The sequence below is a fragment of the Ranitomeya imitator genome, chromosome 2 (genome assembly GCF_032444005.1).
Source record: "Ranitomeya imitator isolate aRanImi1 chromosome 2, aRanImi1.pri, whole genome shotgun sequence".
Taxonomy (NCBI): domain Eukaryota; kingdom Metazoa; phylum Chordata; class Amphibia; order Anura; family Dendrobatidae; genus Ranitomeya; species Ranitomeya imitator.
Genome location: NC_091283.1, coordinates 539,019,876 through 539,035,675, shown reverse-complemented (window position 1 = coordinate 539,035,675; position 15,800 = coordinate 539,019,876).

Sequence of the window (15,800 nt, the reverse complement as noted above, 5' to 3'; positions counted from 1 at the left end):
GCAGCAGGAGGCGCTAACGCGGCAAATGTAGCTCCTTGCATAGGCAGTTCGTGGGAGGCCGGCGGTCTCCTCCTCAACTCCAGGTGATAACTCATAAGTCCGGAAAACAGTAAGACGAGCCATGCAAAAAATGACCATGGGGAAGATGTGGAAGACTTTCTGACTGTTTCGAGAGGGTGGTTGAACGGGAGAAATTTCCGCCAGAGCAGTGGGCGTAGGTGCTGGTGCTATATTTGTCGGGTGAACCTCAAAAGGCATATTATGACTTGGCCTTCCAGGATGCTAAGGAACACGCCAAATTAAAAACTGAAGTCTTGGGAGTAACGATGCCAGTTAGAGCTCAGAGAGTCCACCGCTGGTTGTATGCTTGCAACAAACCCTCTCGCTTGCAAATGTTTGACTTGTTGCACCTGGTCCAAAAGTGGTTACAGCCAGAAACTCCTACTCCTGCCCAGATGGTTGAGTGGGTGGTAATGGACAGGTTCATCCACTCCCTTCCCATGCCAATACAGACCTGAGTTGCCCAGGGCAACAATCGGAATGCGGACGACCTGATTAGCCTGGTTGAGAGATACCAGGTTGTTGAGAAATCCCTTGGGAAACTAGACGTCCCCACTTCCCCGTACTGGGATACCCAAAGGAGTGCGGGCTCACCGCAGAGGGTGGCTAGACCAATAAATGTGGGCGTCCCAATTCCGCTGAGGGGTCCCTTAAGGCTGTTATTAAGGACGTGGTCTGTTGGCGATGTCACAATCCTGGACACGTAGCCGCCCATGTCATATGTCCCATGAACCAATGGACTGCAGCCTAGGCAGGCGCTGCTCCTATTATACCTATCCCGCCTGCAGTGTGGACTGTCAAACTACAGTCGTGTACCATGTCCATCAATGGGGTAATGGTTCTTGGACTTTTGGACTATGGCAGTCTAGTGACCCTAATTAGTGCTAGATTGCCCTACCAGTTTATCCCCAATATGTTTGGGGGCATCCGCTGTATACACAGAGACGCTAAGGACTACCCTGTAGACAAAGTGACCATGGGAACAGACTGTGGTACCAAGTCCCATGAGGTTGGGGTAGTAAAAAACTTAATACATCCTGTCATTTTTGGACAGTATTTTTCAGTTTTGGAACTTGTAGCAAAAGGGGGCTGTGCAGAGTGTTCCGGACAAAAGCCAGGTCCCTCTGGAAGAGGCTCCATCAAAGTAAAGAAGGAGGAGTTCCCCCTATGTGTCCTTGCTGGAGAGGAGGATGAGAAGGAGAAAGAGGAGCATAGCTTCCCTGACTTAGAGGTGCCCAAAGAGAACTTTGGGACTTGGAGATCTTACATTAAAGGGGCACTTGATAATGCTACCGTATGTAATGGGGTTGCTCAAGAACCGGGGGCTGACACCAAGTTCTCACACTTTGCAGTCAATGGCGAGTTATTGTATTGGGTGACCAAACTGAGGGGAGTAGCAATAGTGGAGCCGCTGTTAGTTCCTGGACCCTACTGGTGGAGAGTTTTTTGACACAGCTCATTTTCATGTTTTGGGGGGACATCTAGGGGTAGAGAAAACTCAGGAGAGAGTATTACGGAGGTTCTATTGGCCAGGATGTTACCTGTTCCTAAATTATTGTAGGTCCTGCCCCACCTGACAGATAACCGCTCCTACTTCTCTCTTCTGAAGCCCCTTAGTCCCTTTACCAGTGACAGAGATCCCCTTTGAGAGGATTGCCATGGACCTAGTAGGACCCCTAGTTAAATGTGCACAGGGCCATCAGTACATCCTTGCAGTCATGGACTATGCGACCCGGTACTCAGAAGCGGTGCCACTAAGGAACTCTCCAGCTAAGACTATTGCCCAGGAGCATGTCCATATCTTTGCTGGAATAGGACCACCAAAGGAGATTTTGACAGACCAGGGAACCCCCTTCACAAGCAACGTTATAAGGGAGCTGTGCAGAGTCCTCCAGTTTGTCCAGCTGCAAACTTCAGTTTACCATTTACAGACCGATTTTATTTAGAAATAAATAAAAAAATAAATAATAAAAAAAATATAAAATATCATCTATGGATGTGAGTCCTGGGAAGCACTGCCATTCATGGGCTGGATGTGCTTTTCTTGATTTACTCATCCTTTGTGAGCCTTACTCTGGCTCTTTCACTTGGATCCACCCGAGGAAGCTGCTAGCCCTGTCTATTGAAAAGTATCCCTGAGGGAATTTTGAGGATACACAATCTAAAGCCATGGTAGTCTTTTATCAGGTGAGTGCATAAAATTGTGCAACCTTTAAAGACTATAATATTGTGTTTACACACTTAGGGCAGTCCCACACGTCCAGATAATTTCGGTACTGGAAAAATCGTACCGGAATTATCAGTGTCCGTGTGCCCGTGCGTTTCTGTGGCACATCAGTGTGGCACACGTGTGCCCACTGGGTACCACATGCACCGTGCAGGAGACAGCGCTAAAGTTTAGCGCTGTCCCCTGCATCTGGTGCTGAAGCTGCCATTGATATCTTCTCTGCAGCAGCGTTTGCTGTAGAGAAGATATGAATAATCCTTTTTTTTGTGTTTCTCGTGTTTAAAATAAAGATCCATGTCCCCGCCCCCCTCCCACCCCCTGTGCGCCCGCCCGCTGTTCTTAAAATACTCACCCGGCTCCCTCGCTGGCTGGCGCTGCTTCCTGCCCTGGCCGCACCTTCTACAGTATGAGCGGTCACGTGGGGAAGCTCATTTACAGTAATAAATATGCGGCTCCACCCCTATGGGAGGTGGAGCCGCATATTCATGACTGTAATCGGCGGCCCCACGTGACCGCTTATACAGTAAAAGGTGCGGCCAGGACAGGAAGCAGCGCCAGCCAGCGAGGGAGTCGGGTGAGTATTTTAAGAACAGCGGGTGCGGGCGCACAGGGGGTGGGAGGGGAGTGGGGACATGGATCTTTATTTTAAACACGAGAAACAAACAAAAAAAGGAATATTCATATCTTCTCTACAGCAAACGCTGCTGCAGAGAAGATATCAATGGCGGCTTCAGCACCAGTGGGGGGGACAGCGCTTACTGTAGCGCTGTCTCCTGCATGGCACACGGACAACGTCCGTGTGCGGTACGTGTTTTAAACGGACCCATTAACTTTAATGAGTCCATGTAATCCGTGCGCTCCCACGAACACTGACATGTCTCCATGTTTGGCACACGGAGACACGGTCCGCAAAAAATCAATGACATCTGCACAGATGCATTGATTTCAATGTGTCTACGTGTGTCAGTGGCTCCGGTACGTGAGGAACCTGTCTCCTCACGTACCGGAGCCACTGACGTGTGAAACCGGCCTTAGGGCGCCGCGATTTGTCTGTTCTTCTCTCCCAAACAGGGTTTTTTGTATATTCACAGACCGATGGGCTGGTGGAGCGCTTCCATAAAACCTTGAAGGTCACGCTCAAGAAGGTCATTGATAAGGACAGATAAGACTGGGACTATCTGCTTTTTTCCATCAGAGAAGTCTCTCGAGACTCCACTGCCTTCTTGCTGTTCGAGTTTCTCTACGGTCAACATCTGCGAGGGCTCCTGGACATTGCGAAGGAAACCCACAACGGAGCGTCATTGAGCATGCCGCACAGTTGCAGGAGAGAATGGTGCACGTGATGCCTATTGTGAAGGAACATCTTCTCCAGGCCCAGGAGGCACAGGCAATGGTATACAAATGATCAGCAAGGCTGATGCAGTTCCAGCCTTGGGACCGAATGCTAGTGCTTATCCCCATGTGGAGAGCAAGTTCCTAGCCAAGCGGCAAAGCCCATAGGAGGTGGTGAAAAAACTCTGTGAGGTGAATTACAAGGTACACCAGCAGTCGCAGGTGTACCATGTGAACTTGCTCAATCCATGGCGAGATCGGGAATTGCTGGAAGCTCCTTGCCTGGGGGCTCGTCCCGAAGCCAAAGTAAAGAAGGTTAAAATCGCAGAGACTCTGATGCCGGCCCAGAAGCAACAGTGTTGAGAACTGCTGCAGCAGAACCTTGAAATTCTCGAGTTGCTAGGGCGTATACAGGTAGTGTAACATGATGTGTTAACAGAGCTGCATGTAAGGGTGAACCTCAAGCCCTATAGAATCTCCAAGGCATGACGGGAGATCATATCAATGGATGTGAAGAGAATGCTAGACCTCGGTGTGATAGAGGAGTCAAAAAATGGATGGTCGAGTACCATCGTCCTCGTGCCAAAGCCCGATGGCAGGTTGCGATTTTGTAATGACTACCGCAGCCTGAATGAGTTATCAAGTGTTGATGCATATCTGATGTGCCGTGTGGACGAACTCATTGAGCAACTTGGGACCGCGAGGTACATCACAACCCTCGACGTGACAAAGGGGTACTGGCAGATCCCAATGTCCCAGAGTGCCAAGGAGAAGACAGCCTTCTCGACGCTGGATGGGTGTTTCCAGTACACAAGAATGCCCTTCGGTCTGGAGGGGGTCCCAGCTACCTTCCACAGGGCGATGGATCGGATCTTGGCTCCACATAAGAAATATGCCACAGCCTACCTTGATGACATTGCCATCTTTAATCCTGACTGGAGTAGTCATCTGCCAAAGGTACAGGTGATCCAGGATACATTGACAAAAGCTGGATTGACCATAAACCCAAAGAAGTGTGCCATAGGGAAGGAAGAGGCCAGGTCCTTAGGCTACGTCGTTGGGAGAGGGTAAATCAAGCTACATTTAAATAAGATTGAGGTAATTCAGAAGTGGCCACAATCACTCTCCAAGAAGCGAGGGTGTTTTTGGAATTGTGGGGTATTACCAGCGATTTATCCCAAATTTCGCCATAATTGCCGAGCCATTGATGGATCTCCTTAAGGGCACCAAGTTGACGATTGTGAAATGGATTCCTGACACAGAGGTGCCATTACAGGAACTTAAGCAGGCTCTGTTCAAGCATGGTGTACCATGTGAACTTGCTCAATCCATGGCGAGATCGGGAATTGCTGGAAGCTCCTTGCCTGGGGGCTCGTCCCGAAGCCAAAGTAAAGAAGGTTAAAATCGCAGAGACTCTAATGCCGGCCCAGAAGCAACAGTGTTGAGAACTGCTGCAGCAGAACCTTGAAATTCTCGAGTTGCTAGGGCGTATACAGGTAGTGTAACATGATGTGTTAACAGAGCTGCATGTAAGGGTGAACCTCAAGCCCTATAGAATCTCCAAGGCATGACGGGAGATCATATCAATGGATGTGAAGAGAATGCTAGACCTCGGTGTGATAGAGGAGTCAAAAAATGGATGGTCGAGTACCATCGTCCTCGTGCCAAAGCCCGATGGCAGGTTGCGATTTTGTAATGACTACCGCAGCCTGAATGAGTTATCCAGTGTTGATGCATATCTGATGTGCCGTGTGGACGAACTCATTGAGCAACTTGGGACCGCGAGGTACATCACAACCCTCGACGTGACAAAGGGGTACTGGCAGATCCCAATGTCCCAGAGTGCCAAGGAGAAGACAGCCTTCTCGACGCTGGATGGGTGTTTCCAGTACACAAGAATGCCCTTCGGTCTGGAGGGGGTCCCAGCTACCTTCCACAGGGCGATGGATCGGATCTTGGCTCCACATAAGAAATATGCCACAGCCTACCTTGATGACATTGCCATCTTTAATCCTGACTGGAGTAGTCATCTGCCAAAGGTACAGGTGATCCAGGATACATTGGCAAAAGCTGGATTGACCATAAACCCAAAGAAGTGTGCCATAGGGAAGGAAGAGGCCAGGTCCTTAGGCTATGTCGTTGGGAGAGGGTAAATCAAGCTACATTTAAATAAGATTGAGGTAATTCAGAAGTGGCCACAATCACTCTCCAAGAAGCGAGGGTGTTTTTGGAATTGTGGGGTATTACCAGCGATTTATCCCAAATTTCGCCATAATTGCCGAGCCATTGATGGATCTCCTTAAGGGCACCAAGTTGACGATTGTGAAATGGATTCCTGACACAGAGGTGCCATTACAGGAACTTAAGCAGGCTCTGTTCAAGCATCCGATTCTGGTCGCACCGGACTTTAGCAAAGAATTTGTGGTCCAGACGGTTGCTTCAGAAGTTGGGTTAGGAGCCGTGCTGTCTCAGGAAATAAATGGAGAAGAGCATCCCATCCTATACCTAAGCCGGAAACTCTCTTCTTGCTAGTAAAACTACGCAGTTGCTGAGGAGTGTTTAGTCATAAAATGGGCCTTGGACACACTGAAGCATTACCTTCTAGGCTGTAGATTTCAGCTAGTGTCAGACCATGCCCCTTTGAGATGGTTAAGAGAGAAGGGGAAGAAGTTTATCCGGGTGACTAGGTGGCTCTTAACCCTTCTAGACTTCATTTTCCACATAGAGCATAGGTCAGGAAAGTTACATGGTAATGTGGATGCTCTCTCCCGAATCGCGTTTAGTGTCTGAAGGTGCCAAAACCTCCGGCCTTGGGCAGAGGGGGAAGTATGTGACAGGGTCACTGGCACAGTATATGACGGGAGATATGTGTCACTGAGCATAATGGCGTCAGTGATGTAAAACCAAAATTTTCCTCCAGAAACTATGTGTTGTGAGAGTTAAGGTAAAGTTTCATGGGCTGGTTTTTGATGGACATTCATAGAACGGGTGGGAGAATGTCCACCGTATCTAAACCTGCAGTGTCCTGAAAGGACCTGTGATGGTGTCACAGTCATGAGATGGTCTATAAAGGCACGGATGATTGACCTCGTGGAGACCAAAACATCCAACACCGCGGAGACACCATCACGTGTTTCTCAACGCAGTGATCCAGAACACTGCCCCCAAATATGCAAATGCAAGTAGAGGAGCTGCGGAGACACCATCACGTGTTTCTCAACGCAGGCAGTGAATAGCCAGGCCTTTCACCGGGAAGGAACAACCAAGGGAAGGGCAGCATCCAATAAAGGAAAACATCCAATAAAGGAAAACCACCTATGCCAAGCATGGTATCCATCCACAGACAGCTGTTTCGGGGTGTTTGCCCCTCATCAGTGTGGAGTAGGAATCTGGCTATTAGGAGCAGTGCCTATTAAAAAGGCTATAAAGACACAGATGATTGGCCTAGGGGAGACCAAAACATCTAACACTGCGGAGACACCATCACGTGTTTCTCAACGCAGTGATTCCAGAACACTGCCCCCATCCCTTATGGGAAATATGCAGATGCATGTAAAGAAGCTGCGGAGACACCATCACGTGTTTCTCGATGCAAGCAGTGAATAGCCAGGCCTTTCCCCGGGAAGGAACAACCACGGGAAGGGCAGCATCCTATGAAGGAAAGCCACCTATGCCAAGCATGGTATCCATCCACAGACAGCTGTTTCTTTTTTTTTTTTTTTCCCTCAGATGGGAAAATCCACGGTCCAGAAATCCAAGACCAAAGAAAAATCCCAAACAGCTGCGTCAAATCCAAAACACAAAAGCTGTTCCCATCATCATCAGAAAATTTCAGTTTACTACAACATCAAAAAAAACAAGTCAAGACATATTTACAAGGTATCTCCACTTCTTCACCTTCCAAATCCCTTCGGCATCCACCTCCCCCCTTCTTCTTTTATCCCATAGAAAACACACATACATCTTCCCCAAAATCACTTTTAGACTATTCTTTACTACAATTACCTTTCTCTTAAAAACATACACATTCCTCACATCCCATGATACTTCCTTTATACATGCAACTATTAACCACAACACTCTCTCCTTCACTCCATCACACATTCCCAAGCCAAACATGAACAACTCGAATGATAACAAACTCACACCACACAATTCTTTACAAACGGTCCCATTCTTCCAATCACCTCCCTAGCATAATGACAATTCCAAAACACATGTATTACACTCTCCCTTCCACCACACCCACCTCTCGGACACATATCATTTCTCCCCAACCCACGATTCTTCTGAAATTCCCTAACTGGTAACACTCCATGCAAAGACTGCCACACAATCTCACTCTGCCTATTCGTCATACCGTCTAACCGCACTTTCTTCCATACTTTTTCTATATCATTCCCTCTTACCATGTTTATTCCACACTCTGTCTCTCTACATTCAATCATCCTATATACAGCCTTCTTATTACTCAACAACCTAACATCCACATCACATAGCTCATACTTCACCAAAAATTTATAAACCCACACATACCATCTAGGCACGTCAAAAGCAACCGGATACCTCAGATCCCTCTCTCGCCACTTCAAACGAAATAAATACGTCCCAAACAAAAACCTACACAGACAAGAAAACTTGCCATCCATCCTAATCACCCTCAACACAAAAACCACAATATTTACACCAAAAAACACCTCAAGGTTTGGAAAACCCAACCCACCTTTTTCTAAACGTTTCACCAAAACCTCCCTCCTAGCCCTCTCCATTCTAGAATTCCACAAAAACACAAACAGAATCCTATTTAACCCCCTCATACACATATACCCCGGCGGAAAGACCACTGCAATATATAAGAAAATAGGCAAAATCACACTTTTAATAACTAAGATTTTTCCAAAAAACGAAAGACTTCTCATCTTCCAAAAACATAACTTCCGCTCAACCTTTCCTTTCGCATCATCCCAACTTTCTTTCCCATCCAAACTCTCTGAAAATTTCACCCCCAAAACCTTAATAGACCCAGTCACCTCATTCACTCCTACATCCTTACTTAAAACCCCTCCCCCAAAAACCTTACACTCACTCTTCTCCCAATTCACCTTAAATGCTGACGCACCACAAAAAATAGACGCTAATAACTTCACCCACCTCACAGAATACTCTGAATCACACAACACACACACGTCATCCATATAAGCACTATCCTTCCATTCCCTCCCTCCACCTCCTGGCACTTGTACTCCTCTAATCACTTTATCTTTCCTCAACATACAAAGCAACGGTTCAATCGCACAAATAAAAACCACAGGAGACAAAGGACAACCTTGTCGCACACCTGAAAAAACATTCACTCTTCTACCCACAGAACCATTCATCAAAACACAACTATAAATGTCTTTATATAAGCTCCTCACCCTCCAAACAAAATCAGGCGGAAACCCCATTCTCAATAATACCCGGAACAAAAAACTATGTGATAACCGATCATACGCCTTTTCAAAGTCCAAACTCAAAACAAATACACTCTTCTTCCGACTCATACAGTCCCACAAACAATCTCTCAACATACACACACACTCATGTATACGTCTCCCAGGCACTGCACAACACTGTTCATCCCCAATCACACTCTCTATCACATCACGCATCCTATTCGCCATTACTTTCGCATAGATCTTATAATCGCAATTCAACAACGTTATCGGTCTCCAATTTTTTAAACTCTTCAAATCTCCTTTTTTAGGTATTAACACAACCATCCCTGCACGCATACTCTCAGCCACCTCCATACTAGACCACATATACTTACACATATCCACAAAATCCTTACCAATTACATGCCACATCACCCTATAAAACTCTATAGGAAGTCCATCCTCTCCTGGAGTCTTATTTAACGCCATGCTATTCATTACCTTCCATACCTCATCACCTGTCACCTCACCCATCACTCTCTCTCTCCATCTCACTCAATTTATTTTCTAATACACTTAGTACATCCTGCTCCAAAGCCTCATCCCTCCACTTCACTGCATACAGCTCCTCATAAAACTTAGCCACATGTTCACACATATCCTCCCCACTTACCTCTCTTCCATCCTCTGCATTCAAAACACCCATACTCTGCTTTTTCCCAAAAACCTTTTTAAAGAAAAACCTCGAACACCTTTCATCTTGCTCCATTCTATCAATTTTTGCCCTAAAAATAATACTCTTCCCTTTCTCTTCCAAAAACTCTTTAATTTCTTTTTTAACCTTTTTTATCCCCTCCTCCACCTCCATTCCTCCTTCCCTCAATTTATACAATAAACATAAACGGGTATTCAACTTAACAAACTTTTCCCTCTTAATTGCCGCAAATTCATACCCCACACTTTTAAAAAACTTTTTTGTCTGCCTCTTAACCCAATCCCACCACTCACAAACATTCCCAAAACTTTCCTTACTTTTACACCACTGTTCATACTTTCTCACATACTCCTTCCTCACAGCTTCATTTTCCAACAATTTCACATTTAATTTCCACAAACCCTTTCCAAACACACCACTAACATTAATATCTAACTCGCACAACACACAAACATGGTCCGAAAAAACGACCCTATCCTGCTTATATCCAACAGGAATAATATTTTTAGAAATAAAACAATAATCCAACCGGGACTGTGCTCTTCCACTATCAGAAAAAAAGGTATCTAACAAAGGGTTAACCTTACACACGCTGCATATCACTCAAATCAAAGTCAGTAACTAACTCCAGCAAAACTTTTCCAGACACATCCACATTCACTCCCCCCACATCACAATTCATATCACCCACAATCACCACAGGCACTCTTCCTGGAACAAAAAGCTTCACTTTTTCAAATAATAACTTACGCTCATTTTTTTCTACTGGCGCATAAATATTGATAACACAAAACTTAGCATTTTTATATTCAAAATTTGCTAAGATACACCTCACCACCTCCACCACCAAATAATTATTCAAAACAACCTCCTGCCCCTTAACTAAAATACCCACACCATCATTTCTATTATTTGCACTACCAGACCACACAGACGCACCATAAGACCACTCATCCCCTTTCACACCATCCACAATCCCACATTCTTGCAAACAAAAAATAGATGCACTCTGCATAGCTAAAAAATCCAAAATTGCTGCTCTCCTCCTCGCTTTCTTAAAAACTCTCACATTTTGAGAAACTATAGAAAAACCCATACTATAAAAACAAAAAAACAATGCAAAAATTACCACAAAACTACACACATTACACAAAAAGCCCTTGACAAAGGTCAAGACTCACAGAAAGGAGAGAAAAAAAAAAAAACAGATCCACTGAGCTTTCATTTTACCCAGTATCACCATTGTCCTCCTCTGCCATTTGGACTGAACAGCAAGTCTCTGAACCACTAACCCCTTCGTGCTCACTCCATTTTTTTTTAGCTGGCACAATTTTCCTCTTAGGCATACTACTGCATGCCTCATCACTTTCCCCATCCTCCTCCCTCTGACACTTATTCGCACCCCTGTCCTGATCTGAAGAAAGCCCTCTAATATTCTGAGGATCTGAGGGGTGCACAGGGCTCTCAGCTTCAGAAATACGCACGTCTTCCTCCGTTGCATCCATTGCTTCCTCAAGAGAAAACATTTCAGGCACAGTAGAGTCATCATCTTCTTCCTCATCTTCTTCCTGATCTTCCTTATTAAACCCCTTCTCTACTTTTTTTGCCGCCAACCAAAACTCCTTATCTTCCTTCTGTGCATCACTGTGCTAGCACAATGTCATCTGGAGTCACAGAGCGTCTTTCCCTCTCCCTCCTTTCCTCTCTCTCCATTCTTTCAGTTTCCCTCCTGATAGTCGCCAACCTCCTCCTTCTCTCCTCCTCCTCTCTCCATTCACTCTCTGAGCGTCTAGGCGCCCTCCACGGACAATCCTTATACATGTGGTCACTACTACCACACACGTCACAGGTCTTAGCCATCGGGCAATCACCAGCCATATGCCCCTCCTTCTTGCAGTTTCGGCAACACTGCCCCTTCTGGCAGTCTGCCTGGACATGTCCAAAAGAGAAACATCTCCTGCAAAACAGAGGCTGCCCAGGGTACGTGAGGAAACCCCTATGCCCTGCCACAGAGAAGTTCGCCGGAGGGTGTCTGAACCCACCCACACTGCCAGGATCTCTTCTGAACCTTACACGATATTTGTATCGACAATTGAAGATTCCTAAACAGTTCACTTGCTTCTCTCCCTTTGAAACAAAGTCACAATACTGTGAGAGGAAGCTCTCCAACAATGCAGGTTCAGTAAAGGGGTTATAGACAGTGATAGTCACCTGCCTTTCCTGAAGACCAAACAGTGGTTCACATTTGACTCCCTTCAAACAGGGATCTCCGGCATGATTCCGAAACCACTCATAGACATTCAGGCAATAATGCTCCGACATAAAAGTAACATCGTAGTTACCTTGATTAGGGAACTCATTGATGCTATAGATGTTCTCCCGCTTTCCTCCAGCCTTTTCCTCAATAAGGTCACGTACAATAAAGACCACGCTGTTCCTTGCCCGGATAGATGGCTCCAACGTCACTCGGATGGTGTTCTTCACATAACTCATCTTCAAAGCTGTCGGTACAAACGACCACAGAAAAAAACAGAATTCTCTGCAAAAGGGTCTGGATTGCTCCAGAAAACCTCACTCCAGACAGCTGTTTCGGGGTGTTTGCCCCTCATCAGTGTGGAGTAGGAAACTGGCTATCAGGAGCAGTGCCTAGTAGAAAGTCTATAAAGGCACGGATGATTGACCTCGTGGAGACCAAAACATCCAACACCGCGGAGACACCATCACGTGTTTCTCAACGCAGTGATCCAGAACACTGCCCCCAAATATGCAAATGCAAGTAGAGGAGCTGCGGAGACACCATCACGTGTTTCTCAACGCAGGCAGTGAATAGCCAGGCCTTTCACCGGGAAGGAACAACCAAGGGAAGGGCAGCATCCAATAAAGGAAAACATCCAATAAAGGAAAACCACCTATGCCAAGCATGGTATCCATCCACAGACAGCTGTTTCGGGGTTTTTGCCCCTCATCAGTGTGGAGTTGAGAAACACGTGATGGTGTCTCCGCAGCTCCTCTACTTGCATTTGCATATTTGGGGGCAGTGTTCTGGATCACTGCGTTGAGAAACACGTGATGGTGTCTCCGCGGTGTTGGATGTTTTGGTCTCCACGAGGTCAATCATCCGTGCCTTTATAGACTTTCTACTAGGCACTGCTCCTGATAGCCAGTTTCCTACTCCACACTGATGAGGGGCAAAAACCCCGAAACAGCTGTCTGTGGATGGATACCATGCTTGGCATAGGTGGTTTTCCTTTATTGGATGTTTTCCTTTATTGGATGCTGCCCTTCCCTTGGTTGTTCCTTCCCGGTGAAAGGCCTGGCTATTCACTGCCTGCGTTGAGAAACACGTGATGGTGTCTCCGCAGCTCCTCTACTTGCATTTGCATATTTGGGGGCAGTGTTCTGGATCACTGCGTTGAGAAACACGTGATGGTGTCTCCGCGGTGTTGGATGTTTTGGTCTCCACGAGGTCAATCATCCGTGCCTTTATAGACTTTCTACTAGGCACTGCTCCTGATAGCCAGTTTCCTACTCCACACTGATGAGGGGCAAAAACCCCGAAACAGCTGTCTGTGGATGGATACCATGCTTGGCATAGGTGGTTTTCCTTTATTGGATGTTTTCCTTTATTGGATGCTGCCCTTCCCTTGGTTGTTCCTTCCCGGTGAAAGGCCTGGCTATTCACTGCCTGCGTTGAGAAACACGTGATGGTGTCTCCGCAGCTCCTCTACTTGCATTTGCATATTTGGGAGCAGTGTTCTGGATCACTGCGTTGAGAAACACGTGATGGTGTCTCCGCGGTGTTGGATGTTTTGGTCTCCACGAGGTCAATCATCCGTGCCTTTATAGACTTTCTACTAGGCACTGCTCCTGATAGCCAGTTTCCTACTCCACACTGATGAGGGGCAAAAACCCCGAAACAGCTGTCTGTGGATGGATACCATGCTTGGCATAGGTGGTTTTCCTTTATTGGATGTTTTCCTTTATTGGATGCTGCCCTTCCCTTGGTTGTTCCTTCCCGGTGAAAGGCCTGGCTATTCACTGCCTGCGTTGAGAAACACGTGATGGTGTCTCCGCAGCTCCTCTACTTGCATTTGCATATTTGGGGGCAGTGTTCTGGATCACTGCGTTGAGAAACACGTGATGGTGTCTCCGCGGTGTTGGATGTTTTGGTCTCCACGAGGTCAATCATCCGTGCCTTTATAGACTTTCTACTAGGCACTGCTCCCGATAGCCAGTTTCCTCCTCCACACTGATGAGGGGCAAAAACCCCGAAACAGCTGTCTGTGGATGGATACCATGCTTGGCATAGGTGGTTTTCCTTTATTGGATGTTTTCCTTTATTGGATGCTGCCCTTCCCTTGGTTGTTCCTTCCCGGTGAAAGGCCTGGCTATTCACTGCCTGCGTTGAGAAACACGTGATGGTGTCTCCGCAGCTCCTCTACTTACAGTCATGAGATGAACACATGGTCTAGGTTAAATAGCTGGACAAGAGAGTCAGTGGGTATGTTGTGTTTGGGGAGAGCATGTGTGTTGGGCTCTCCATGCTGCTATGACAGTGACATAGCTGCAACACATGCAACTGCGGTGCTGGACAGCTGATCAGCGCTATAGCTTGCCGAATAAGCAGGGACCAGATCAAATTCGCTCAACTCTACTCATCAGTCACTGTATATAGTGCTCATCAGTCTCTATATAGTGCTCATCAGTCACTGTATATAGTGCTCATCTGTCACAGTATATACTGCTCATCAGTCTCTATATATAGTGCTCATCAATCACTGTATATAGTGCTCATCAGTCTCTATATAATGCTCTGCCAGCGATCAGGGGACAATGATGAGAGTTATATTCAAGTAATAATAATGAGCGCAGACGGTAGCTGATGGACAGAGCAGGGAACAATGATGAGAGCCTTCTTCAGCACCTGGCACAGGGGAACAGCACTTACTGTACAGCTGATTCTGAGGCACCCGTGCATGTGGTACTGATAATGCACCATCCTCCCCTCTTTGATTGACAGCTCTGGCTTTATAGGGCCAGGGAAGGGTGGACATGGATGGACAGAAAACAAGCAGGGGAGAAGGTGCATTTAAATTATTGTCCATACCATGGAGCACTGAGCGCTTGTGCGTCATTCTGTGCTCACAAAGTCCTTTTAATTTCCTTCTTGACAACAGGCTTTCAGGGTGGCAGCTGCACAGCTTTAGAACCAGGGCTGTGGAATCGGTGTGCATTTTGGTAAAATCGGAATAAATGGGCCGACCGTGACTCCTAAAATAAATAAATTGGGTTCAGTAGTTCAATGCAGTAAATATTTTCATAAGACTATGGAAAAGTTATGAAATCTCCTATAAATGTCAGTTCTGTTCCTGATCTCAGGATCTCGGCTTTTAGTTGAGATGAATCTGTGCTGCACTTTATGGACGTGCTCAGTAGTGACCAGTGCTGTGGAGTCGTAGTGGAGATGAATCTGTGCTGCACTTTATGGACGTATTCAGTAGTGACCAGTGCTGTGGAGTTGTAGTTGAGATGAATCTATGCTGCACTTTATGCACATGCTTAGTAGTGACCAGTGCTGTGGGGTCAGGAGGAGTCAGAGTCGGTGGTTTGGTTTACTGATTCCATAGCCCTGTTAAGAAAAATATTAACATGCAGATTTCCCCCATATCTGCTGGTTAATAGGGTTTTTTAACATCACAGGTTTCCTTTAAATAATATTACACAGATATTACTAGTTTTCTCCTTTGCTGTATATTTACTACTATTAAAATGTTTAGTTCATTTATTTTTTGTAGAGGTACTAGAAAACAAAGGGATATATCAGTTCCAACAAGTTTTTGCCTCGCCATAAAACTTGTGATTATTGCTAAATGTATACCCACTACCACCAAAATAGTACCATGTTCATTAACAATGTATTCAAATAGGTAACCAATAAGAGGTTAAAGAAAAGCAACTAGAGCTATAGCTGATTGCTTTTGGTAATGGAAGTTTCCAGCTGTGTAACACAGCCAGCACCATGTTGTTGGCACATTACATTAATAGTCCT